The 27,676-nt window shown below is 36.1% G+C and overlaps 1 protein-coding gene across 3 annotated transcripts in view; it reads left to right on the forward strand.

Moving 5' to 3' along the window:
* Window positions 1–406: 406 nt before the first annotated feature.
* The window catches only part of EYA4 (EYA transcriptional coactivator and phosphatase 4), a 383,860-nt gene continuing 356,590 nt past the window's right edge, over window positions 407–27,676 (forward strand). For 2 of the 3 annotated variants that reach the window (XM_055432871.2, XM_055432870.2), the window contains exon 1: window positions 407–657. The gene's annotated coding sequence lies outside the window, so the exon portion shown is untranslated. Of the gene's footprint in view, window positions 658–10,499; window positions 10,598–27,676 lie in introns of all 3 variants that reach the window. The other variant, XM_055432873.2, reaches the window with a different exon arrangement.

Below are 27,676 nucleotides of genomic sequence, written 5' to 3' on the forward strand. Positions count from 1 at the left end.
CATCATCAGCACGACCACTAGCACAGTTCTTCTTTAAAGATTGCTGAACCAACAGGCGCTTACTCGCCCCATCTCTATAAAAGCCCTAGAGTACAACTGACCAGAGAAACTACCTCTGTCTCTCTCTTTCTCACTCACTCTGACTCTTATTTTTTCTTTTTCTGTAACAAAGTAACTGGCCTGTAAACTTGATCCCATCTTGTTCTTATTCAAGAAAAGAAGGGGAAAATAATTAAAATCAGGTCCCACTAATTAGAGGAAAATTGTATGTAAATAACTGAAAAGTCTTTTCATTCCCTTATGGTTAACATTGCTACCAAGGCTTTAACTGACTGTTGGGTCTAAAGGGTTATGTGCTTTTTTTAAGTGACATGTGCTCCCGGCCAAGTACTGGCTGGGACATGCTGTGAGTAGGTTTAGATCATCACAACTCTGGCTATTTTAGTCTGTGCCACTGCTTGGAGTTGTAATTAATTTGCATGATCCTAAAAATCATAATTATGAAAATTTTGGTATTTGATAAGAATAACTTATATTCAGTCTTACCAAGAAAGTCATGGAACATTTAGCAGAAGGGCAAAAAAATCTATACAGTGCCAGCAAATATCTCACATAGAAGCAGACAGCTGAAGCCTCCACAGGGCTTAACTTGTCCTTGTAAGTAATTTGTGGAATATTACGTGCTTGCTAATTAACTGTGTTCTGCACTTTAATTATATCTTTATCAGTAATAATATGTGTTGCATTTGTTTTTGGTTTTAATCTAAAAGTTCTTTCATGGACAACATTTTTAGCCAATGCTAATTTTAGCTCATTTTTGTATAAATAATATTTATAAAAGACATATACAAATGATATTCGCACCCAAATAGTACAGTATTTCATTATTTATCTCTAGTAAATCAACATGATTTTTTTTTTTAGAAAGCCTAATACCATCGTTAGATTTCTTTCTCTCTTTTGTGCTGATTTCTTTTCTTCTTTTAATTCAGTTTGTCTTGTAACAGCTAAATTTCTTAACAGGCCTTCTCATTCTTCAAACCATAAAAAAGAAAAAAAAATGTATAAAGAAAAGGATTAAGAAATTTATAGTTAATGTCTAAGGTGTTGCAGTATGATCCTTTTTTATTTGGGGATCATTCAAATTATGAATATTGAAAAATAGTATGTTGCATATGTAAACAATGATCTTCAGTGCACTGATATATTTTTGTAAGATCTCTGAAAATTACTCAAAACTGTATTTTTAGTCTGTGTCCCTATTGAGTTGATAACAGGTTTAACAATAATGCATTAAGTTTTAGAAAAGCACTTTTGTTGATTAGAGTTATAGGTGCATGATTAAAGGAAATGAAATGTAATTTAGAGTCGGAAGTTCTGTATTTAAATATTAATTATAGTCTGTTCAGCAGCTTGACTTTTTTTGCTTTATATTTTATATAGGAGTATAGCCGATTAACAATATGATAGTCTCAGGAGGACAGCAAAGAGACTCAGTCATACGTATATATGTATTCCTTCTCCTCCAAACTCTCCTCCCATCCAGGCTGTCACATATCACTGAGTAGACATATTATATGACATCTCTTGTATGGGGACTGTAAAAAGAAATGATACAAGTGAACTTATACAAAACAGAAACATACTCACAGGCTTAGAGAATGAAATTTTATGGTTGCTAGGGGGAGAAATGGGGAGAAAGAATAGTTAGGGAGTTTAGGATCAACAAGTGCACACTGCTATATACTTAAAATGGATAACCAACAAGAGTCTACTCTATAACATAGGGAACCCAGCAGTTTGATTTTCGATCAGTTATTTTCTTCAAACTGCATGCTATCTCTAAAATGAGGATAATTACTAATAATAATAATCTGCTTTTACAGAGTTTTCATGAGGACCAAATAAGCACAAAATATTAAAGTTTATATTTACAGTTTGTATAAGCAATTTGTCAAGAATTAGTATGCTAGTCTATAAAAATTCTTTCTTGTTTAATAGTGTTCAGGGGGAAATGACAGAGGGGGAAAAGTAAAAACGAATTCCTTTTTATTTTCTTACTGGTTTTTTATTCATTTCTTGTATTTATTTTAGAAAAGCTGATAAGCAGTGAGACTACTTTATTATGCCTTTAACAAGTAAGCAGCAGTTGTGAGGAAGTCATGAGTTCTGAATTGAGAGGTCTGTGTTCTATTTTCACCTATTGCTAACTCGGTGGAGTCAGAGGTCCTTGTGTTTTTCATAACTCTGGTTGTCCCTCTAGAAAATGGGAGCAGTAAGGGTGGAAAATCTAACCACCCACCTTTATTGCTCCTGGCGCTCCTCAACCACAGATGGGCAGCTTGTCTAAGTGACTGGAAGGATACAGGTTTGCGGGGAGCGCCCCTCCGCCCCTTCTCATATTGGCGCTGGACACCCTAAGAGCTGATCCTGGGAGCCTGGTGGCCCTGGTTCACTTTCTCAGAGCTGCGGGATTGGGAGAAGAAGAAAATTACTGATAGCCCTCCTCTCTGGCATGGAATAGCAACTCTCCTAGAAGCATTTTAAGGTGTAAAGATACCAGAACCTGCTCTTTATACTGAGAATACAGGACATGACCCATGGGGTCTTGTGTTTGCTGCTCCTCCTTGGAGAGAAGTAGCTATAATATGATATAGGGGTTTTGTTTTATTTGAAATTGTGGGGTTTTTTTGGTTTTTTCTTTTTCTTCTGGGAGAAATTGTTTACTTGCTTCTTATTCCATGCATTTTTTTTCTCGGTAATGTGAGTAGATTTGTGCTCCAAGGAAGAGAGAGAGAGAGAAAGGGAAGGAGAGAAGGAAGGGAAGGAGAGAGGGAGGGAGAGAAAGGAAGAAAAGAGGAAAAAAAGAGTTGGACCAATATAATATGTACATAATAGGCTCAAAATAAGAAAATTTTGCATTTGTTCTATGGACTTATATCAAGCATACTTTAGAATCTGATGTTTCTTTCCCAAAATGAATTTCTATTTGAATTTGTTAAAAAAAAACTACACATACTTGAAAATAATATTTTTATTTAGATGAACGTGTCATCTTTTGTTTCTCCTTTAGAAAACTAATAAAACCCTCTTGGCTACAATTTGATATATTTTAGTGGTAAAATGTTATTCTGAAATGTACTTTTGAAGTAATACTTCTTCAAAATACTCTTCAGAATATAAGCAGCCCATAGCTGTAGGAAAAAAAAGAGAAGATAAAATGCTGTGGATTTAGGATTTTAGTTGACATTTTAGTTCTTACTCCCCAAGCCCTGTTACATTGTTTTATAAACATCTAATTTAGAAATGTTATATGAGTTAGTGTGAGTTAGTATGAGTTGCCTAGATATTAACTAGATATTAGTTATGTTGTATTTTTCATATGTTCCATAATGAATGTCTTGAATATTCTTAAGTAAACATTAACATTTAAACATTTAAAAAACACTCTACCATTAAAAATATACCAGGTAAATATTTCAATAATTTCCTTTCTTAAGAGTATAATCCATGCTTCTAAATTCAGTTTGCTTTCTCTCTGTGTTCCATTTGTATTTCCTTCGAATCACATTGCCTTGTATGCTTTCTCTCAAGCATACCTACAATAAAGCCATCTGTTGTCTAAGGGTCATTCCTACATGAATCATGCTCTGTCAAAATTTTGAGGTTTATAAATGTTCAGTTAATTGAGCAGCCTGACCAGCTGAATACTTGTAAGTGCTTTATAATATCTTTCAACACTTCAAAACTTTGGCCCAGTTAAAACTCCAGAATCCCAGAGCAAATGGGAGAAGTCATTCATATGGATTCTTGCTGATAAAACTAAAACCATGCTTTTGCATTTCTCAGAATTTGGAATAAAGTAAATGTAGTCTACTCTTAAATGTTTATTTTTGAACTGTGTCTCTGTTTTACCATAGCTAGTGATTGGGAAGTGAAAAACTTATCCAATCAGCCAATTATTTTGACAGCCTTATACTAAATACTAGCTTGACCTTTTTTTGTCATTAATTGGGTGTTTTGGCACCATGAATGCTTATAGTTTCTAAGAATGTAGTCAATCTCTCTCTCTTTTTCTCCCTCTTTCAATTTTTTTTCATAGTGATGAGATGGTGAACATGAATGCACAAGTAAATAATTATAACTTATATGGTAGCCACCCACCCCAGTTGTCTTCCGAAGATTTCTGTGCATTCCTGGGGTACATACATTTTCATGGTCTTTCCTGGCCTCAAGTTCCAGAATTCACAGATTTTGAGTCTCACTTTTATTAGTTCCACCCTTTCTGCTCTGCCTTAAACATGGAACTCAGCCCTTTTCCTTCATTCCTTCAAACACACACACACACACAAATCTGCTCATAAAATGTTATCTTTCAGTGTAGCTGACTTTACTGAGAGCTTGTCGAGACTAAGTTTACGTAACAATCATACAATTCTGCATATTGGTGATTTCTCTACTTAAATATATGTTGACCCAAGTCGTACATCACATGGACTAAAACCCCTCTTCTCCTTTATAGGATAATACCTCTTTTCTCTAACCAACCTCCAACTCAGCTCTGAGTTTCCAGGGCATATATAAAGATTCACTAGGTCTTCTGAATACCTACTTTAGTTATTATCCTTTTTCTGTCCTGCACCAATATCCACAAGGGTAAGTGAGGAATATAGAAAAGTTTCACTTCACGCTTCGGGCTTCCCTGGTGGCTCAGAGGTTAAAGCGTCTGCCTCCAATGCGGGAGACTCGGGTTCGATCCTTGGGTCGGGAAAATCCCCTGGAGAAGAAACGGTAACCCACTCCAGTATTCTTGCCTGGAGAATCCCATGGACGGAGAAGCCTGGTAGGCTACAGTCCACGGGGTTGCGAAGAGTCGGACACGACTGAGCGACGGAACGGAGGGATATTCATGGCCAAACACACACACACACACACACACACACACACACACTCAAAACACAAATGCATGCCACTCGCCCTACACCCACACCCCACAGAAAGCAGATGTATCTAGTCACTTTCATTCCTTCTGTATGACTTTTGCACCTTCCTATCTCTGTGTTTTTTATCATAACTGATTTATTCTCATGATGTGTGCTTTAGAAAAAATTTCTCCTTTTATAAATGACCTTTCAATATATAGCAACATCGTCTCACCCCAAAGTAACATCATCCAAATTCTTTGTAAAAATTACGATTTTATTTCTTTGCAAGAAATTATCACTCTCTGAGATTATCTATTTTTATTTAAATATTCTTGATTGTCTATACTTGAGGAGAGGGTCCACTTTTTTAGTGCTTACTGCTGTATCTCTAGGACCAAGAAATGTGAGTGATACTTAGTAAGTGTTCAATATACTTTAAAAAATAAATAGTTGTGTCTATTGTTAAAAATGAAAAAAATGAATTTGCTTAATAATTTTGAAAAGTATGACTTACTTAATACATTTTAAAGGGCACATCATATTATCTGTCCCATAATAGTTAGCATGAATTGAGTAATAATTATAATTGTAACCAGGACTTCCTGAGATTTACTTGTTGGTAAAGACCACCATTTACTATGCTCATATTTAGAATTCAATGTTCAGAAGAAATAGTATTAGCTTGGGAATTAAAACAGCCTCATTAAAGATTAGCATCATGGAAATCTAACCCAATCCCCACAGTTAACATTTGTGGCAACTGAGACACAGAAAATATATCTTGCCCAATATTAATGGTAAATTTAAGTCTGGAATTCAGGTTTCTTGAGTCTCAAATGACTAATTTTCCCTGTAAACCATGTCCCAAGTCCTAATCTAAGAGTAATCAGTTACTTCATGTTTTCATTTATAGAATAAGCAGGTGAAATTAGATGATCTCTCGGCATTTGCAGTTCAGTTACTCTCTTTTTTCCTCTCCTCAGTAACTCTCTTTTCCAGTTACTCTTTTTATTCATCAATTATTCCACAACTTGACTGGAATCAGTCTCCTTACATTCTCATTCATATTGTCAAGATCCTACCCCGTGACACCTTGAGTCCCTTAACAGCACTAAATGTCTCTTCCTTACAATGCGGGAGACCCGGTTCGATCCATGGGTTGGGAAGATACCCTGGAGAAGGAAATAGCAACCCACACCAGTATTCATGCCTGGAAAATCCCATGGACCAAGGAGCCTGTGGGGTTACAGTCGGTGGGTCGCAAAGAATTGGACATGACTGAGTGACTTCACTTTCACTTTCACTTAGGGGTATTGGTGCATTTGACAGGATGCTGCTGATACACAGCATGGCAGAATAGACAACTACTGAATAGACACAAGTAGAAAAATAAGGATGCTCTGACCATTTACAAGTACTTTTTTGAAGGACTTCCTGAGCATCGAAGAATAAGGCATAGCCAGTCAAATATAATGGAATACAGTCAGTTCAGCTCAGTTCAGTCGCTCAGCCGTGTCTGACTCTTTGCGACCCCATGAACCGCAGCACGCCAGGCCTCCCCGTCCATCACCAACTCCCGGAGTCCACCCAAACCCATGTCCATCGAGTCGGTGATGCCATCCAACCATCTCATGCTCTGTAATCCCCTTCTCCTGCCCTCAATCTTTCCCACTATCAGGGTCTTTTCAAATGAGTCAGCTCTTTGCATCAGGTGGCCAAAGTACTGGAGTTTCAGCTTCAACATCAGTCCTTCCAATGAAGATCCAGGACTGATCTCCTTTAGAATGGACTGGTTGGATCTCCTTGCAGTCCAAGGGACTCTCAAGAGTCTTCTCCAACACTACAGTTTGAAAGCATCAATTCTTCGGCACTCAGCTTTCTTTATAGTCCAACTCTCACATCCATACATGACCACTGGAAAAACCATAGCCTTGACTAGACTGACCTTTGTTGGCAAAGTAACATCTCTGCTTTTTAATATGCTGTCTATGTTGATCATAACTTTCCTTCCAAGGAGTAAGCGTCTTTTAATTTCATGGCTGCAATCAGCATCTGCAGTGATTTTGGAGCCCCCAAAAATAAAGTCATCCACTGTTTCCCCATCTATTTGCCATGAAGAGATGGGACCAGATGCCATGATCTTAGTTTTTTGAATGTTGAGCTCTAAGCCAACTGTTTCACTCTCCTCTTTCACCTTCATCAAGAGTCTCTTTAGTTCTTCTTCACTTTCTGCCATAAGGGTGGTGTCATCTGCACATCTGTGGTTATTGATATTTCTCCCAGCAATCTTGATTCCAGCTTCTGCTTCTTCCAGCCCAGCGTTCCTTATGTTGTACTCTGCATATAAGTTAAATAAGCAGGGTGACAATATACAGCCTTGATGTACTCCTTTTCCTATTTGGAACCAGTCTGTTGTTCCATGTCCAGTTCTAACTGTTGCTTCCTGACCTGCAAACAGGTTTTCAAGAGGCAGGTCAGGTGTATTCCCATCTCAGAATTTTCCACAGTTTGTTGTGACCCACACAATCAAAGGCTTTGGCATAGTCAATAAAGCAGAAATAGATGTTTTTCTGGAACTCTCTTGCTTTTTCAATGATCCAGCAGATGTTGACAATTTCATCTCTGTTTTCTCTGCCTCTTTTAAAACCAGCTTGAACATCTGGAAGTTCATGGTTCATGGACTGCTGAGGCCTGGCTTGGAGAATTTTAAGTATTACTTTACTAGCGTGTGAGATGAGTTCAATTGTGTGGTAGTTTGGGCATTCTTTGGCATTGCCTTTCTTTGAGATTGGAATAAAAACTTAACTTTTCCAGTCCTGTGGCCACTGCTGAGTTTTCCAAATTTGCTGGCATACTGAGTGAAGCACTTTCACAGCATCATCTTTCAGGATTTGAAATAGCTCCACTGGAATTCCATCACCTCCACTAGCTTTGTTCGTAGTGATGCTTTCTAAGGCCCACTTGACTTCACATTCCAGGATGTCTGGCTCTAGGTGAGTGATCACAGCATCGTGATTATATGGGTTGTGAAGGTCTTTTTTGTACAGTTCTGTGTATTCTTGCCACCTCTTCTTAATATTTTCTGCTTGTGTTAGGTTCCTACCATTTCTGTCCTTTATTGTGCCCATCTTTGCATGAAATGTTCCCTTAGTATCTCTAATTTTCTTGAAGAGCTCTCTAGTCCTTCCCATTCTATTGTTTTCCTCTATTTCTTTGCACTGATCACTGAGGAAGACCTTCTTATCTCTCCTTGCTATTTTTTGCAATTCTGCATTCAAATGGGTATATCTTTCCTTTTCTCCTTTGCTTTTCACTTCCCTTCATTTCACAGCTTTTTGTAAGGCCTCCTCAGACAGCCATTTTGCTTTTTGGCATTTCTTTTTCTTGGGGATGGTCTTGATTCCTGTCTCCTGTACAATGTCACGAACCTCCATCCATAGTTCATCAGGCACTCTGTCTATCAGATCTAGTCCCTTAAATCTATTTCTTACTTCCACTGTATAGTCATAAGGGATTTGATTTATGTCACACCTGAATGGTCTAGTATCAAATTGAAGTTAAAGTCACTCTTAATACAAACCAAGGTTAAAATTAAAGCACCTTAGGATAAAATTGTTAGGACTGTTTGGTAGCACATGTTTTTGTTTTCAAATTAAATTGCCTTGTTCATCATGGGGGAAAGTATGTTTCCTCTCTTCTCTATGCTATTAGATTTTGCTTTCAAATGAAACAGATTACCTATAAACATATGTATATGAATATTACAAAATAAAAAGTAATCTCATTCACTAGTGTAAAGTCCTTGGATAAACCAAATTTAGTCTACTTTAATTAGTTTGTTACCCAATCCACTTTAATATCTCATAAAAGTTTTAAAATCTACCAATTTAGTTCAAGGTTTTATTTTTTTTAATCATTTTTATTTTTTTATTTTTAATTTATTTATTTTAATTGGAGGCTGATTACATTATTGTATTGGTTTTGCCATACATTGATATGAATCTGCCCCGGGTGTACATGTGTTCCCCATCTTGAAACCCCCTCCCACATCCCTCCCCATCCCATCCCTCTGGTTCTTCCCAGTACACCAGCCCTGAGCATCCTGTGTCATGCATCGAACCTGGACTGGCGATTCATTTCACATATGATAATATACATGTTTCAATGCCATTCTCTCAAATCATCCCCCCTCACCCTCTCCCACAGAGTCCAAAAGACTGTTCTATACATCTGTGTCTCTTTTGCTGTCTCGTATACAGGGTTATCGTTATCATCTTTCTAAATTCCATATGCATTAGTATACTGTATTGGTGTTTTTCTTTCTGGCTTACTTCACTCTGTATAATAGTCTCCAGTTTCATCAACCTCATTAGAACTGATTCAAATGTATTCTTTTTAATTGCTGAGTAATACTTCATTGTGTATATGTACCACAGCTTTCTTATCCATTCGTCTGCAGATGGACATCTAGGTTGCTTCCATGTATTGGCTATTATAAACAGTGCTGCAATGAACTTTGAGTTCATGTGTCTCTTTCAATTCTGGTTTCCTCGGTGTGGATGTCCAGGAGTGCGATTGCTGGGTCGTATGGCAGGTCTATTTTCAGTTTTTTAAGGAATCTCCACACTGTTCTCCATAGTGGCTGTACTAGTTTGCATTCCCACCAACAGTGTGAGAGGGTTCCCTTTTCTCCACACCCTCTCCAGCATTTAGACGTTTGGATAGCAGCCATTCTGACTGGCGTGAAATGGTACCTCGTTGTGGTTTTGATTCGCATTTCTCTGATTATGGGTGATGTTGAGCATCTTTTCATGTGTTTGTTAGCCATCTGTATATCTTCTTTGGAGAAATATCTGTTTAGTTCTTTGGCCCATTTTTTGATTGGGTCGTTTATTTTTCTGGAATTGAGCTGCAGGAGTTGCTTGTATATTTTTGAGATTAATCCTTTGTCAGTTGCTTTATTTGCTATTATTTTCTCCCATTCTGAAGGCTGTCTTTTCACCTTGCTTATAGTTTCCTTTGCTGTGCAGAAGCTTTTAATTTTAATTAGGACTTCAGGCTCTACTACAAAGCCACAGTCATCAAGACAGTATGGTACTGGCATAAAGACAGAAATATAGATCAATGGAACAGAAGAGAAAGCCCAGAGATAAATCCATGCACCTATGGACACTTTATCTTTGACAAAGGAGGCAAGCATATTCAATGGAGAAAAGACAATCTCTTTAACAAGTGGTGCTGGGAAAACTGGTCAACCACTTGTAAAAGAATGAAACTAGAACACTCCCTAACACCATACACAAAAATAAACTCAAAATGGATTAAAGATCTAAATGTAAGACCAGAAACTATAAAACTCCTAGAGGAGAATATAGGCAAAACACTCTCTAACATAAATCACAGCAGGATCCTCCATGACCCACCTCCCAGAATATTGGAAATAAAAGCAAAAATAAACAAATAGTTCAAAGTTTTCTGCAGTTTAAACTTTTTCTTTTGAGAAGGAAACCTGATTGAAGTTAATTTTCTAAGATATTACATAAATTCAGAAACTTTATTTTTCCTTTGTTTTAGGAATTTTCAGATACATTGTGGAAGTTAACATTTTCTTAATGCTCTCATTGAGCCTAAAGAGGAGTTTCCTAATACTGCTTGTGCAAGTGTGAAGAAAGGTAATGCCTTGTCCTGTACACTGCCATAATTCCCCGCCTGTTCTCTCTGTTGCCTTGCAGTGTCTAGAGCATTTGGTTAAATCAGCCTTGGTCTAACCATTGGAAAACAGTTAATAAGTGACTACAAGAAATAGGAGAACAGAATAAAATATAGGGGGCAAAAATCTGAAGTGTGTTTCAGGAAAGAATGTCAACAATTCGGGATTTTCTATGTTTATGTTATATTGATACATCACTTAGTGTTAATCTTGGATCTCTGGGCTCTTCTGGAAGATTCAAGGGAGTCCATCCATTTCCCAAACTTTAATATAAAATGATGAATGCACATTCTTTGGGAGGTGAGAAACAACCCATAATTTTCATCATACTTTCAAAGGGGGTCTATAAACCCTCAAAAAAAGCTAAGAAGGACAATATCAACAGATTCCTAGAGAAAAGCATCATGAAGATGGAAAAGAGTGAATTAATATAAATTAATGTCTTTCCTCTTCCCATCTCCAATTAATTATATTTGCCATTTTTCACTTTCAAACCTGGAAATCATATCCAGCCTTAGGGCTGTACAGCTGAAGTAAGTGATAATTCTATGAAGATTTAGGAAAGGAAGCTTAGGGTGAGTTAAAAAGTAAGAAAGTAAATTTTATTAGAAAACAAAAATAAGGTTTGGCTAAATGGTAAAATAATATTTTTTTATGTGCAGAAAACTTTAACATAAAGATATAAAGCAACTGTTTTTCATCTCCTATTAACTTGTTTTCATTGGTAACAGAAACCAATGTTTATTAAGAACTGACCATGTGTCTTCAGTCATATGTAAGCATATATTTTAACATTGCATTCTCATAATGAACCAATGCAAGAAGGAAATATTTCCTTTAATGTTTCAGATAAGGAAACTGGAATCATTCTGGCACATCAGGAAGGATTTCCAAGAAGAGATGACATGATGTTGAATTTCCAAAGATCAATGTGTACATTTTGGAAGGGATGTGATGTTCAAGATGGAATGGAGGGAATAGGGGGACTGGGGAAGTAGCAGAGTAGGAAGAGTAACAAAGTTAGATGTCATTTAGGAAGAGACTGATGAGGAAGACTGAAATTTTTGTCTTCTGAGATCTGCAGTAGAAGGGACCTACATGAATCAAGATGAAGCCCTACACCAAAGATGGGGAGTGAGCAATGTATTTTAGAATTTTTTCCAATTTCTCCCAGCTCTGACTCTTCAAAACCTGAGATTTAAGTCTCCTTAAGCCACATGAATATTCAGAATGTATAAACAGGTCAAGAATAGTTGACTATCTTAAGAAATTTCTCAAATCCTCCAGGGCAAGGAGACGTGGAAAGGAAATGTGTTGACCCTGAAGACTCTAAGGGGAGGATGTGGAGCCACTGCATCCCTCAAAACGGCAACAACCACCTTTAAAGCATAAAATAAGCCCATGGGTAGATTTAAGAATATATTAAAAATACATTATGGGGACTTTCCTGGAGGTCCAGTGGTTGAGACTTCATCTTCCAATGCAGTGGTTGTGGGTTTGATCCTTGGTCAGGGAGCTAACGTCCCACAAGCCTAAGGGCCAAAAAACCAAAACGTAGAACAGAAGCAATATTGTAACAAATTCAATAAAGACTTTAAAAATGGTCCACATCTAAAAACTTTTAATATATGTATATTTATAGAGCTGGAATGACGGAGTAACTAAAATATAAATATATATATATATATATTGCAAAGAACCCAGAAATCTCATTTCCAAGTATATACCCAAAAAATTGAAAGCAAAAGCTCAAATGGATCTTTTTAAACCCTTATTCATAGCAGCATTTTTATAATAGCCAAAAGGTAAAGGCAACCCAAGTGTTCATTGATGGATGAATGAATATGCAAATATGCTTTTAATAAATGCATACAGTGGGAAATCATTCCACCTTAAAAAAGAAGAAATTTCTAACACATGCTATAGTAGCCATGAACCCTGAAGATAGCATGATCAGTGAAATAAACCAGCCACAAAAGGACAAATTTTGCATGATTGCATTTATACGAGGTGTCGGGGTTAGTCAAATTTATTGAGAAAGAAAGTAGAATGTACTTTCTGGTACAGGCAGGAGTGAATAATGAGGAGCCATTGTTTAATAGGTACATAATTTTGGTTTAGGAGGATAAAAATGGTTTTGAAGATAGATAGTGGTGATGGTTATACAACAGTGTGAATGTACTTAATGTCACTGAACTGTGCTTAAAATTATCAAATGGATAAATTTATATTATGTATATTTTATCTATCAAAGAGAATAAAGCACAAGTTAATTTATTTGATAAATTTAAGGTTGATTTCTAGTCCTAGTCTTTAAATACATAAATGCAATTAAAATCCATTCTGAATAAGGCTGCGTTAAAAATTATACATTTGTAAAACATAGTAGGTAATAGATTTACATAGGTGAGATCAATATAAATGTTTTGCCTTAAATTCTTTTATGTTATATAGCTTGATTTAAATATGCTTAAAATAGTATATGGTTAACATTATATATCTTTGGGTTATTTATTGAATATAGTCAACTTAGAATTTCAATATCCATACTGAATATGTTGTTTGACATGGTTGATGACTGGTGGCTTTTGTGGTAGGAAAATATTTTACCAGGAACTCTTAGCTAATGGGAAGGCCAATAAGACATATTATCAACACTTTAAAATGGTGGTATATTCACAGAGTGCATAGTCTAATAGATGGCTAACAATTTGACAAATATAATTTTTTAAAAAATTAAATACACTGGAATGTCTCTATATAATGTTTTCCAGGGATCTGGATTTTTTTCAGTGTTACATGATCCTCTTTGGGCCCTAAGCCAGTTCTTTAAAAAATGAACATTAGCTAAAAGAAAATGTTAAATGGAGGCATATTGTGATGAATTTCACTGTCTAGTATTTATTTTAAAGGGTTTAACCTAATATACTACACAGTGAAACTTTGGTTTCTCATACATAATGTATTAAAAGTTTTAGTCCCTTAGAAAACATTGCCAGTGAATTACAGTGAATAACAAATCCATACATACTTAGAGCTAGAATTTTTTTTAGTAGAGTTTATTTTTTCATAGCTGTCTTGAATGGATATTTTAAACTTAAATGGGTTCCATTTCTCCTAAAATAAAGCATCTTTAGAGGAGAAATTTTAAGGGAACAGATGAAATTTCATTACCATGCATGTGGTCACACCTTGTCAGAATTTAGGTCCTAAATTTCACTGTGATATTGATATTTGCACACATTTAAAGTGACATTATTTGGCAAAAGAACAAGTATCTAGTTTGAGTTAATGGTGAGCATAGTGATGACTAACCACGTACTACAAGGTTAAAACAATTTTAAAAATCACTTGTTAATGTGATAAGACCAGGCTTGTGTTTTTCCTAAGCTCATTTTCAGTTGGCTTTTTTGTTCATCCAATAGGTGAATAAATGTTTGCAATTGACAGATGTATTCTTGACTCAAATAGAAAGGACAGGAGGGTGAGATATTAACTGGTAAAGAGTGATTCACACCTTCATGCACATAAATCCCTTATTTTAAAATTGAGCAGTGTTTTTAGTATAACTTAGCCTTGCCTGACTCTAAACCAAGGATTCCATCTACGTGAATGGAGTAATGAAATTAATCTTGTTGAAAAACACATTTCTGGAAGAAATCTGTTCTAAAAAATAATTTATTGGCTATAAGTTATCTTAGAATTTCTCTTCCTTCGCCCTATAACTCTTCCTCGCTCAACCTATCATCCCACAAAAAAATCGGTGAAACTAAATAAATTTCATTAAATGCTTAGATTTTACCTTCCTTGTTTGTCTCATTCTACACCGATGCTCTTCACAACTAATGAGTCTTTTGATATGGAACTTAATAGGTATTTAACAGCCATCATTTTAATCTTAATTTTCTATGGATTGATTCTGTCAATAACTTATTTTAAAAATGGAGCACAATTGCTTGTAATTGTGTTAGAAAACTGGGAAAACTTACAGAATTATTTTAAAAAGTTTTTTAGATATGTAACACATCATCATAAAATCCATCCTTTTAATATGTAAAATTCAGTGGTTTTTAGTTATATATTCATGAAGTTATGCAGCCATTACTACTATTCCAAAGCATTCAGCTTTGGTTCAGCACCAAACAAGAAACCTCATACACATTAGCAGTCACTGCCCCTGGAAATGAATAATATATTTTTGTCTCCACAGATTTACCTGTTCAAGACATTTTATATAAATGGAACCATACAATATGCAGTTCTTGTGACTGGCTGCTTCTATTTAGCATAATGTTGTCAAGGTTCATCTGTGTCACAGCATTTATGGGTACTTCATTACTTTATATTGCTAATATTCCATTGTGTGGATAGATCACATTATTTATCTATTCATCAGTTAATGGTCATTTGGGATGTTTCCACGTTTTTACTATTGTGAATAATGCTGCTATCAACATTCACGTAGAAATTTTGTGTAGACATGTGTTTTCATTTCTCTTGCATATCAATCCAGGAGTCGCATTGCTTGATCAAATAGTAATGCTATGTTTAAATTTTAAAGAAACTATCAAGCTGTTTTCCAAAGAAGCTAAACCATTTCACATGCCCACCACAGTATGAGGGTTCCAGTTTCTCTATCTCCTGGCCAATGCTTGTTATTTTCTGCTTTTTTGATCATTTTAGTAGGTGTGAAGCGGTATCTCACTGTTGCTTTTATTGCATTTTTCAGATGGCCAATAATGTTGAGCACATCTTTTCCTGTGCTTATTGGCTGTTTATGGATCTACTTTGGATCACGGTCTATTCATATTTTTATTTGGCTTTTAAAAAAATGACTAAGTTGTAATAGTTATTTACATATTCTCAATATCAGTTCCTTATTAGATATATGATTTACAATCTTCCATTCTGTGTGCAGCTTTTTCACTTTTTTGATGGTGTCTTTTGAAGTTCAAAAGTTTTTAATTTAGGTGATATCCAATTTATCTTTTGTTGTCCTACTGCTATTGCTCAGGGCTTTGGTATCATATGTAAGAAACAGTTGACAAATTTGCAGTCATGAAGATTTGCATCTTTGTTTTCTTCTAAGTGTTTTATAGTTTTAGCTCTTCTGTTTGGATCTTTCATCAATTTTGAGCCAAGTTTTGTATATGCTGTGAGTTAGAGGTACAACTTCATTTTTTTGTATGAGGTTTCCAGTTATCCCAGCACCACTTGTTGAAGACTATTCTTCCTCTATTAAAATGTCTTGGTACATAAGTTGAAAATCAACTTATCATAAAGAAGATCTATTTCTGGATTCTCCGTTCTATTTTGTTAGTCTTAATATCTATAATTATGGTAATGCCACCCTGTCATAATTACTGTAGTGTCACAGTAAGTTTTCAGGCCAGAAATTGTGAGTCCTGCAACTTTGTTTTAAGATTGTTTTGGATCAAAAGTTGCTTAAGTTGCTTTTCATATAAAATTAAATATTAGCTTGTCAATGTCTGTAACAACAGCAACAAAAACAGCTATAATTTTCATAGAGATTATACTGAATGAGGATTATTGTAATCTTAACACCTAAAACCTTTCAATTTATGAATATGAATGTCTATTTATTTAATTTCTTTCAACCACATTTTCTAGTTTTCAGAGTTAGAAGTTTGTTTTTTGTTAAATTTATACTGACATGTTTTATCTATTGTTAATAGAATTATTTTCCTAATTTCATTTTTGGTTTGCTCATTCCTACTGTACAGAAATGTAATTGATTTTTTTGTGTATTGATCTTGTATCCTGAAACCTTGGTGAAATTAATTATTGGTTCTAATCATTTTTAGTATAATCTTGAGAAATTTCATGTCGTCTTCAAGGAGAGATGGTTTTACTTCTTTTTTTCCAATCTGAACGCCTTTTGTCTCCTTTCTTGCCTAGTTACCCTGGCTAGAACCTCCAGGGCAACACTGAATAGCAGTAGCATATTAAAATCTCCTTACCTCCAGCCCTGTCACTGGCCCCAACAAAACTAATCTCTACACTGCACTCAAACATTCATTGAATATGGAATTTATTCAGTAAACATTGAACATACACAATATATAAGGCATTGTTTTAGGGGTCACTTCTAAGACAAATCTAACTATGACAATCTTCCATTTAAAACTCTGTAGCAATGGTGATTCATTATTATTGGAAAAGGACTAACTTCTTAACAGGGCTTACCAGACCCTACCTTTCCTAGAATGAGTGTAAACCTCCAGCTTCTTTTCCTGCTGCTTCTCTCTTGAATACGCTTCTCTAGGCAAACTCAATTGATTTTAGTTTTTCAAAATCTCAGTACAGTTGAACCTCCTGATTTGCAGATTCTATATTTGCAGATCCACCGACTGGCTACCATTCATTTGTAACCCTAAAGCCAGTACCCACAGGGCTTGCCCTTTTTATGTAACATTTTTCACATTTTTGTGTTTCTTCTTGGCGACTGCATTTTAGAATGACCTTCAAGTATTGTCTAGTGTTCCTATGTTCAAGAAGGCTGTGATGTGCTCTATGGAGAAGATAAGTATGTTAGATAAACTTTAGGCATGAATTATAGTGCTGTTGGCCAAGTTCAATGTTAATGAATCAACAATGTATATTAGATAAAGTATCTTTAAACAGAAACACACATAAAACAAGATTGTATATTGTTCACCAGATGAAAATTATTGTGACTAAGACTTTCAAGTGCCAACACTCAATTTCTCCTGGGGGCAATGATTCAGTATTTGATGATCTAGTTTTTGAAGGCAGTTTGGGAACATTACTACTGTGAAAAGTAAGAGTCCTCTGCATGTAAAATGGTAATAATGAAAATATAGAAATAGCTAAAATGTACCAACTGTCAACTATGTTCTAGTCCCTGTGTTAAATAATTTACAGACTTTAACTTGTTAATTCCCATTATTTAGGAATTCCCTGGTGGTCCAGTGGTTAGGACTTAGAGTTGTCACTGCTGCTGTGGGACTGAATTCTGTCTCTGGACAGGCAACCAAGATCTCACCAACCATGCAGTGCAGTCAAAAAAAGAGAGAAAAACCCATTATTTTCTTTAATTAATGAGATAGGTACTGTCCTGACCTCATTTTTCAGATAAGTTAACTGAGGCTTTAAGGATATTAACAGTTCTCCCCATAAGGCTTGGATTTTTTTCCCTGGTAGACTGAATTTTAGCTTGGGTTATTAAATACATTCTTGAATGACAAATTACTTTGTTGTATTCTATTCTATCTGAATTTGTAAGTACAGCTTTAATGTATTTCTTGGTTTTTATTTTGTGCTTTTATAAGAAGTTGTAATTAACTATCTTTGACCCAGTGTACTCTTGTGTTCTGTCTGTGACATTTTAGAAGTCTTGCATTGTTCCTCATTTTAGAAGTTATGAAAAAAAAATTCCTTTAGGAGAACAAAGATTATTATCTATCCAAGTTCCTGGAGACATTGAAAGTGGCAGAGATCCTTAAAATATGTTTTCTCTATCTGTAAATTAGGAGAATTGTAAGGTCCTTAACAATACTCTAAATTTTTTTAAAGAAAACACAACTTTATCACTATTAAATTTAAGGAAAACTGAAAATTCATTTAAAATACTAATTTTCAATATTTTTATGATTTACTCTAAAAATTTGAAACACAGCCCAAATGACATAATGAAGAATTATTTTTATTTTATTGATAGAGAAAACATGAAGGTTAAGTGCTTCTCAAACCACTGGCTACAGACATGAATGAAATTAATTATTTTTTATGAGCCTAGATTTAAGCAGCATTATTCTCCAACATTACCTATTTGACATCAAACAAGGTGTCACTAGGGAGAATTATAGTATTCAATTAACACTGAAGTTACTCATTATCAGTAAGCCTTCTGTGATTTGTGATGGGGAAAATGAGGTTTACCTAAGGAGGAAGATAATGACAGACTCAAAAGGAAAATGTCTATTGATGGCCAATGAAAAACAGAACCAAAAAAAAAAAGCACACAACTTTCAAAACATAATTTTATATCTCATTTAGGATTCTGTCACAGGGCTCTGTTAATTGTAGCTGCAGATATTTATAAAGTTTCTTATGGGGGGAGGCCAGCCCAGAAAATTGCTTTGAGAACTCAGGACCTAGGAAAGGTGGGCCAGTCCTTTTCCAAGAAATATGATATTCTCAAACAAATTTCAACTGATCACTCCCCAAGTTCAGAACAGCCTATTGATTTAAGAATATATGTTTCTGTTTCAAATATGAGGAGCCAGATATCTTCTTTTTAAAAACAGTTGGCTGTAGGAAGGAGAGAGGAGTCATAGGGTTGAAACTCTATGGAGATTAAGTAGCCTTTTCCTTGAAAGACAAAAGCAAAGTTATCAGTGCTAAGGGAAACTGATCAATCAGAGAGAAAAGAAGTTGAAAATCCTTTAATCTGACTCTGTAGATATTGGTTTGAGGCCATGTTTGCTCTCCTTGATTGAAACAAATAAAGGATTCCCCTGGATTGAGAACTGAGCGAAAACAAGTGACTACTCTACTGCAGGTTCTCTCCATAGAAAGAGAGCTGCTTCAACACATAGACAAAAATAAACACAGTAAGAGTTCCCTTTCTAGAGCTAAGGGTGCTGCATGGTAACACTGTTGAACATACAGGGAAAAGTAAACATTATTAACTGGTATTAGAAACATATTCAATAGAATTTAAAGTGCAGGACATTTTATATTACTCTGTTTCTCAAATCTCTGACATATTTTTTAAACTCATCAGAAGGATTTCTGAAGAACATGTTCTATTTTGGGTGCGTGCCATCTCTTATTTTCAAAATGTATAATTTATATTTTAGTCATAATTTCAAATTTTTTGAGGCATTCGTTCTTCAGTCTGTTTCTATAGTCCATATTCTTATAAGTTTAAAAAGAAGTACCAAATAGGGGCAGATAACAGGAATTCATCAAGTATTTGTAAAATAAGTGAATGAATACATGTAAAAAATTATTTCCCTTAAATAAAACTATCTTCTGAATAACACTATTAACTGATGCATTTAATATTAGGATTTCTTTGAGTTGCAAAATCATGTATAAAATCACATAGTCTTGTTGGTAAACCTTTACTATCGGGAATCTCTGCAGAATGACTATCCTGTGTGGACTTTATCCTACTTCTTTCTCCCCACTCTTAGTACCTCTCCTAGTGAATTGCCAATAAAGAACTAAGTAGGAAATAAAGTATAAAACCACCAAGATTTACAAAGAGAATTATTTCTGAATTATTAGAGAAAGTTTAATTAAACTCTATGTCACTTGGAATAATATCATTATTATTTTCAAGTAGATTTGGTCCTAGGAAAATTGTGAGGTAAGTAAGAAAAGTTTGTTTTTAGATTCTACTCTTCAGTTTTCTATTTTCTACCCCAGTGTCTTTTTCTCTCTTCCATTGCCTGCTTACACCTGTCCTGATCCAGACCCTTTAAGGTATCCACAAGCAGCCTCCTAAATCCAACAGCACCCACAGTAGGCCTCCATTTGGGCCTAATGTGAGTTGCCCTGTGCTCAGAACTCTTTCAGATGTTCTTCTTCTCATCCAGATCAAAGCTCCCTTGACCTGACTTCCATCATTGAGACTCTACTGCCATCTTTTCAAAATGATTGCTGATTTAATAAATGCAACCACATGGTTGTGATATTCAGATTAATGTATTATGAGAAAAACCTCCCCTCAACCGTTTTAAAGATGATTTTATTGAAAGAATGACATAAATTAGTCATAAGTGAATAACTCAGTGAAGGTGATCAAATGTGTAACTAGAGCCCAGTCAAGAGATAGAACATTGCCAACAGCCCAGAAGCCCTTTATGAAGTGCTATATCCCCAGGAGTCTGATCTATTATAACTTCCAAAGGCATATGCTTTGTCCATTTTGTACTTTACTTGAATTATGCTACCTGTACTCTGATCATAGGAGCATGGAGATAAGCAAGGTCTAGAAGGCCTGGGAAAGATGTCTAGACAGAGCCTCATTTCCGTTTGTCTTGGCCCCTGAGTGCTCTTCTAGGTAACATGGGAACACAACTCCTATCTTTAGTCATATAGACTATTTGAACCAATATTCTACCTTGGAAAATGGATGACATTTATCATCCAAGTTACATATTTATTTTCTCATCTTAAAAATTGGGGCTGAGAAAAATCAAGTTCAAGGTCAAGATTCTGCTGAATTGATAAAAATGTCAAAACGCCAATGGGTAAAACAGAGAACTAGAACAAGTAAGGCAGGATGGAATGAACACTCTAGCCTTAGCTGTTGTGCCTCTCAGCCACAATGCCATGGTGGTAATATGATCCTACATGTGTGGTCACCGTAACCAAAAAGCAAAAGCAAAGTTTCACTGAAAGGCACCCGGGATTAATTAGTCCACAGCATTTGAAACAACCTGAGGAATGTTCCCATCAGTGCTCCTTGTAAAAGAATTCAAGTAGCAACTCAGAAAATAACGGTAATGCCAAGTTACTCATTCCATTGGTTGTGCTTTTTCATTTTTTTCTGAAACATCTTACTTAGTTACAAGTCTACTATAAGTTCTTAGATTTGGCAATGACCTCTTAATTCAACTTATATAAGGGATAACCCACCAGACTGCTTGGAAGGGTGCTGCAGGAATGCTGGTTAGGGACAATTTCAGCTCAGCTTGTCTTAATTTAACCTCAGACTCTAAGTCAATAAACCTATGTATTCTTATATCATTCCATAAGTGCCACAGCAAAATAATTACCTTTTGTTTTGGTTTTTGTCTGTTTTCATTTCCTTAATGGTTCCCTATGCGCCAACCAATACCCCATGACCATAGAGAACTAGCTTCCAGAATTGTTGGACAATTTCATTTTCAGAATCTTATTAACCTGAATTTGAATCTCTGCTGTGCTTCTGGCTTAGCAAAGTGAGCTTGACTAAGTGACTTGACCTCTAAGTCTTCATTTTCTTATCTGTAAAGTGAGCTAAAAATGGTATCTACCTTTTAGAGTTGTAAGAATTAAAGGAGATAATCTGTGTAATACCTAAGTACATAAAAAGTTGGCTGATATTACCATATACCTTACTACATAAAGAATATGACATACATCTTTCAGTTTAGTTCAGTTCCGTCACACATTCGTGTCCAACTCTTTGTGACCCTATAACATATTATTTATCTGCAGTATTTTCAACTTTGCTACTATTTTGGTAATGATTCTTCTTTTCCTACCTGCCCTTTACCCAATGAGCTTTCTAAAATCTGAAAGTATAAAAAGTGACTTTTTATCTCTGTGTTATATCTAGAGAAATCAATCCATTTAGCTATGGTTATCCTAATATTTAAGTGAACAGAATTAACAGGAAAACTTTGCCTTACATAAGTTCTCAAGTGGTATAAAAGTAAATAAAATTCTTTAAGTACTCAGACAAAAAAATAAGAATCAACATTTTATCAAAAACACCCAAACTACCAGAACTACCAGTCATAAAATAAGAAAGTCACAGATATATAATGTACAACTAAAGGATTATAGTCAATATTCTATAATCATTTTGCATGGTGTGTAATCTATAGAAGTATCAAAACACTCTGGTGTACACCTGAAACTGATATAATATTGTAAGTCAACTATACTTCAACACAAAAAACACTCAAGATGTAAACATAAGCCACAACAGGCTCTCAATAGAGCAGAAAGTTGACTAAGCATTTGTTATTCTCCTATCTTCCCTTTTAGTTCACTTTCTTTCCCTAGAGTCAGAGATTCCCCTCCTAAACCTTTCTGGTTCCCTTTTATCTCCACTGTAATACTTCTCCCAGACCTCTGTTTCCCAGGCTACTCAAACACGTGTCTTCCTAGCCCATATCAAAACATCTTCATTACATGATATATTCTTGAAGTGTGGTCCAGTTTGCCATTACATTGAAAAAAGGAAAGTCCCACCAAGATAGCTTAAAAACATTATGGTACCACCAAGCCAAAGAAAGGGGCTTCCCAATTGGCACTAGTGGCAAAGAACCCACCTCCCAATGCAGGAGACTTAAGATCATGGTTCAATCCGTGGGTTGGGAAGATCCCCAGGAGGAAGGCGTGGCAACCCACTCCAGTATTCTTGCTGGGAGAATCCCATGGACAGAAGAGCCTGGTGGGCCACAGTCCATTGGGTTGCACAGAGTCAGAAGTGACTGAAGCGACTTAGCACACATGCAAAGTGAAAGAAATGTTCATGAGAACGGGAAAACTTTGGTTTAACTCAAAATAATTAATTCTTATTGGTGGAACGTAGATAATCTTTTACAGAGCTGTGGGTGAGACCTTTTGGAAGAAAACAAATTTTCTTAACAGATAAATCAGTCACAGTTTCAATGACTATACAGCCTTATGGGCAATCCTCAGTTCAATTCAGTTCAGTTCAGTCGCTCAGCCATGTCCGACTCTTTGCAACCCCATGAATCACAGCACGCCAGGCCTCCCTGTCCATCACCAACTCCCGGAGTACACTCAAACTCATGTCCACAGAGTCAGTGATGCCATCCAGCCATCTCATTCTCCGTCGTCCCCTTCTCCTCCCACCCCCAACCTTTCCCAGCATCAGAGTCTTTTCCAGTGAGTCAACTCGTCGCATGAGGTGGCCAAAGTATTGCAGTTTCAGCTTTACTAGCCTTGATTAAACAGTCTACTTGTGCATTTCTATGTGTATGGGTTTGATTGAACTTTTATAATACTTATTTTCCCATTACACGTAAAAAGAAAGTGTGTTAGCTGCTCAGTCGTGTCCAACACTTTGCAACCCCCTGAACTATAGCCCACCAGGCTCCTCTGTCCATGGAATTATCCAGGCAAGAATACTGGAGTGGGTAGCCATTCCCTTATCCAGGAGATCTTCCTGACCTAGGGATCAATCTCAAGTCTCCTGCATTGCAGGCAATTCTTTACCATCTGAGCTATTAGAGAAGCATATCTCCTCATATGTTTCACATCTTCCCCTTCTCCCATCACTTGAAAGTTGTTACGGGATACCATCTGAATAACAGCCATATTCACACACCCATGATAAACTGGACCTGAAAAGTAATTATCCTAGATTAGCACAAGTCCTCTCATGCTAAAGTAGCAGCCAGATCCATGCATGCAGTTGCTCCCTGACCCTCAGTTACTCTTCACAGAAAACTTGCAGAAATCTGAGTAGAGCAGTCTGTATGCTATTGGTTTAGTTTACTTACCATTTATAGACTTGCCCTCAGTTGGGAAACAGATTTATTTAGTCACTAAGAGATTCAGCCAACCTAGGTACATATTAGGCAACAATTAAATGCTTATTCATTGACTGGCAAGCAATCAACTATAAGAAAAGGGAGGTGATAGAGTCAAGTAAAAATAAATCACTGAATTCTGGATCCGTTTTTGCTGCCGATTAGAAAACTGAACATAGAGGTTAAATGACAACAAACATTGGCACAAATGGACCTGGTTCCCAGGCTCTGGGTTCCTAGTATAGTGCTTCCCGCTCTATGGTCTCTGGTCTGCGTGTCAAAGGAGAGAACGTAGGGCCATAAAACACAGTGTGAAGCTGACCCTGTAAGGTGTTATCACCAATTGTTAGAAAGACCTACCTGTCTCACTGATACTTACATTCCTTAAAATACATTTTACTCCTCTGGCTCTGTGACTATATAATGTTTATGATAGCTTCTACTCTTACAGAATTTTCATTTATGTAATCATTGGGTCTCTAATTCTTAAAAAAAAAAATTTAAATGCATTTGTTTGCTGCTGTTCAACAAATGGACGATGAGAAAAAAATGTAAATGTTCTTTGGTGGCAGATATTCCTATAACAGAGTCATCACCCCCAGAGTCACTCTGTTCTTTATGTAAACCAATAAATACAGTACATAAAGTGTCTAGAACAAAAGTTTCTCTGGTGATTCAAGCAAAGAATAGAAGTAGCTGTCTAATGATATGACAGGGAATGTCAAGAGTGAGAAAACCGAGGGAATAAAGCATGAATGAAGTTTGGTGTCAATACTCAGACATTGATTGATGCTGAAGTCAGAGTCAAACAAGAACTGGAAAATTTGATAATATGTTAGAAATAGCTTTGGATAAAATACTAAAGTCAACCAATTTATACATTACATATTATTTATTCTTTTGCTTTCTTTTCTCTACTTTTTTTAAAATTGTAAAATAACAATTGATTGTCTCATGTAAGAACAACACTTGGTTTAGTACTTGTTGACTCCCATCTGCTAATTTGGAATCCATGAACTTTAATATCAGGTTACTTACATTTCAATTCATGAAAAGTATATAAATCATGAATCAATTAAAAACTGATGTATGTGCAATTCTTCCAGTAGGAAACAAAATTGAAGCATTTGAATAATTGAGAAAAAATACCCGTGTTATCCTCATATCCTCGTCAGAGAGGAAATGAGTCAGTTCGAAGGTCCTCTCTGTATGAAGGACACAATTCCCAGGACAGGGAAGCCCATGTTTTCCAAAGAAAACAAGAAGGATCAGTCCCAGGTGTGCTTTCTGCCATACCTGACCATCACACCATTTGCCCTTGTCAACAGCATGCTATCTTTTCTGAACATTTAAAAATAGCTACTTAATACAAAAGATGCTTAGAAATGAAATGGAAAGAGTTAAAAAGGGCTGCAACCAAATGAGGACACCCCCAACCTTGGAAATTATGGGTTTGGGAAAACTGTTTTTTTGGTTTATTTGATTAACACTGCCACTGAGGAGAATTTCCCTTTGAGGTTTCTTATTCTGGATAGTTTTTAATGTAATTGGTTTAAGGGATACTTTACTTAAATATCTTAAAAAGAAATCTGCCACTAACTATAAAATTTTCATGTTCAGTCCAATTGACTTCAAAGTAACGCAAAATACTTATTCCCAAGCGACACCTATCAGTCTCCAGCTGTGTTCCTGATGGAGACTGACATCTGAAACCAACAATTAAAGTTACCTAATGCCAGGGCTCTTTAAAGACTAAAGGGCTTTACAGTACCCTATCAAAGCAGCTCTTAACCAACTCATACTATTATTGCTTCTATAAGTGTGCTGGGAGGATTAATTTCTTGACACTCATTTAACATTACAGGAAAAATGATTTTCATAGCCAAAAGGTCATTCTTTGCCAAATCAGCACATTCAAAATAGGATGTTTTAATGAAAAACTCAAAGTATCCTTAAAGCTTGGACTAGTTAGGATGGATTCTGTAATTCAAAACGAGGAAAATCAACCATTTTCTTGCTTTTATGATATAGAAGTCTCAAAATTCTTGCTGCTATGACAGCTTCCAAACTCAGGAAAGGTGGTTTTAGGGAAATATAAGGAAATGTCTTAAGGATCAAGCTATATTTTTTAAATTGAATCAGCTTATTCATGTAACAAATATTGGTTGGATATCTACTATGTGCCAGGTCATGAGATAGTGCTTAAGATTATGGATTGTGGATGACTCAAAGGATTCTTGCTGAGTGTGGGAAGTGACATCTTTATGACTGCAGCTAGAATCAACATGTAACTCCTTTCACTATCCCTATATCCTTCCCTTTATACTTCCTACTAGATAGGCAACCTTTTCTTCAACTCCTTTTCTCCTTTTTCCCTTGATGTTAACCCATAAGAATGAATTACCAGGGTTTCTCTGGCAGTGCAGTGTTAAGACTCAGAGCTTCCACTGAAGGGGGCACTAGTTCTATCTGTGATCAGGGAACTGTGATTTGCAAATATCTGCTCCCACTCAGTAGGTTGCCTTTTCATTTTGAAAGGCAAAGTTTAAATGATGATGGTTTCCTTCACTGTACAGAAGCTTTTCAGTTTGATGTAGTCATATTTGCTTTTATTTTCCTTGCCTTTAGCATCAGAGCCACAAAAACACTGTTAAGACCAGTGTCAGTGAAGCTCAGATCTATGTTTTCTTCTAGCAATTTTATGGTTTCAGATCTTAAATTCAAGTTTTCTACCATTTTGAGTTAATTTGTATGTATGGTGTAAGATGGTGGCAAAAATATATTTTAAATGATAGGTATTGTTTTGATATAGCAATAGCTGACTTTCAGCTTTAAAACAAAATGCAATACAAAAAGGAACTTATGAGATATAGTATCAACCAAACCACTAAATGCTTCACTGGTGGCTCCACCTGCAATGTGGGGAACCTGGGTTCGATCCCTGGGTTGGGAAGATCCCCTGGCAGGGAGTATGGCAAACCACTCCAGTATTCTCACCTGGAGAATCCTCATGGACAGAGGAGCCTGGCAGGCTACGTACAGTCCTTGGGGTTACAAAAAGAGTTGGACACAACTGAGTGACTAAGCATAGCACAGAACATTAAAGAGAGAATACACAGTGTTTTTGAAGATGATCTAGAAAGGAGAAATGTTCAGTTAACTAGCTAATCTTTTAGATGATACTAAGCCTGTGAAGAAAGCTGAGCACGAAAGAATTGATGCTTTTGAACTGTGGTGCTGGAGAAGACTCTTGAGAGTCCCTTGGACTGCAAGGAGATCCAACCAGTCCCTTCTAAAGGAGATCAGTCCTGGGTGTTCATTGGAAGGACTGATGCTAAAGCTGCAACTCCAATACTTTGGCCACCTCATGCGACGAGTTGACTCACTGGAAAAGAGTCTGATGCTAGGAGGGATTGGGGGTGTGAGGAGAAGGGGACGACAGAGAATAAGATGGCTGGATGGCATCACCGACTCTGTGGACATGAGTTTGAGTGAACTCCAGGAGTTGGTGAATGACAGGGAGGCCTGGCGTGCTGTGATTCATGGGGTCACAAAGAGTCGGACACGACTGAGCGACTGAACTGAACTGAACTGAAGCTATTTCAATTTGTAAAATGTCAAGTAAACATTTTTTGTTTTAAAGATGGTTGCACGAGCAACTTTGAAAGGCGAATTTCAGGATGTGGATTGCAATGCAATTGACTTTAGCAAAAAGTACCACAAACAATACCTTGAGATGATGACTGCTAAATTATAGGTTGCAGTGCCTG

Source organism: Moschus berezovskii, chromosome 10 (genome assembly GCF_049115385.1).
Source record: "Moschus berezovskii isolate FMDL1 chromosome 10, NW_MosBer_1.0, whole genome shotgun sequence".
NCBI lineage: Eukaryota > Metazoa > Chordata > Mammalia > Artiodactyla > Moschidae > Moschus > Moschus berezovskii.